The following is a 1,694-nucleotide window of genomic DNA, read 5'->3' as shown; positions in this document are numbered from 1 at the left end:
TGTTTGAATTTAAACATTTGTTAATGTTTAAATTCACAATGTCACACTTTGTAAATTTGAAAGAATTTTAAATGAAGATTTGAATAAAGAATATCATGCAATAAATAAGGTATTTCACATATTTCTCAGGTATATGATTTATATAACAAAAATCTTAAGCTAAAATTGTTAAAATAATTTAACATTTAAAGAAATCACGTAACAAAGGTAGTTAGCTATCGCCAAATCCCCAGTAATTTTTAAAAAGAAGTGAAATAATTTTTTTTTAAATGATGTAACCAAATTTTGCTTTACTTAAAAATGGGAAAATAGTTTAGACATAATGTATACTAATCTTTGTAGTGTACAAATCATTCAAGAATTGTTAATTTTTAATTTCTGCCTAGAAAATTTGGGAAAAAGTTTTTAAAAACCAAAACATTATCTTAATAAAATTTAAACTAAGTAATACTTGGTAAACAAGTCATTAAAATATAAATATAAAAAGTCTTTAAAGTTGTATAGTAAAACATTTAATTTTAAAATGTAAATTTAAGTTAGTTGGAAAAATCAACAATAATAAGTTAACTGGATAATTTATTTTAATTATTAGAAACACATTATATGATATTATTATGATATATAATGATAATATTAGCATCCAAAATAGTAGAAGATATTATACAAATTGTATATTCTATGTGCAATATCCCAAAACTATTGTAAATGTCTACAATGGCATAACAAAAATAGCATGAGGGGAAGAACAAAATGTAATGGGTTACATAATATTCCTCACATAAATTACTGAATTTACTGTCAGAAGTTAAAAAAAAATATTTTCCTCATTTTCTCTTATTTTCTTCTTTTCTCAGAATTGATATAATTTTTATTTGGTGTTTTATTCATTTTCATATTTTTCTCTGTCTTGTATTGGGATATGTCATTTGAAAATGTAAAAGTGATCTGAAAAGAAAATCAGTTCAAAATAATGTATTCATAGAAGACTAGTGATAATTTTATATCATGCTGTTTTTATTCACAATGAGTATAAGTGCCAACTTTACAGTGCTAACATTGGAATAACTTGAATGGAAAAAAGAGAAAATATATGAAGTTACAGAATAGACTTGACTTCTAGACACATTTCCGTAAACCATATATCAACAAATGTGAAAAATTAAGAATTTCATTTGGATGGCTCATTTGTTAATATTTTTATTATTTCGCATCCACCAAATTTCTTTATATGCTGATATTTAAATTTTCACCATAAATCAGCTGAAATTGTGAAAAATAATTGTTCTAATTATTTAGTTATTCAGTTCTATTAAATAAATACAACCATTGTCAGTGGTAACTTTTGGTGTCACACTGATATATGTATGTATGTGTGTCTGTTTGTCTATGCGTATGTGTGCATACTACACATTGTAGTACAGTATTATACAGAAAAGCATGGTGAGATTACAATGTTTCAGAATGTGATAAACATTGACTCTGAAAACAAAACATCTAGCTTTCTTTAGATTATTGTAATGTCATAATTTATGAATTATATCCTAGTTTCCCAACAATTAAATATTATCATTATTTTCTGCTTAATTTGGAAAAATAATAGATTCTACTCTATAGCAAATAACTTAAAAAATTTAGAGATAAAAATGTTAGTTGGATTTTAAAACATAAAGGCTTACTTAAATGTATTTTTATAA

The sequence above is a fragment of the Euprymna scolopes genome, chromosome 15, assembly GCF_053919585.1.
Source record: "Euprymna scolopes isolate OS-2025 chromosome 15, ASM5391958v1, whole genome shotgun sequence".
Lineage (NCBI taxonomy): Eukaryota > Metazoa > Mollusca > Cephalopoda > Sepiida > Sepiolidae > Euprymna > Euprymna scolopes.
Note: the sequence above shows the minus strand (reverse complement) of the source record.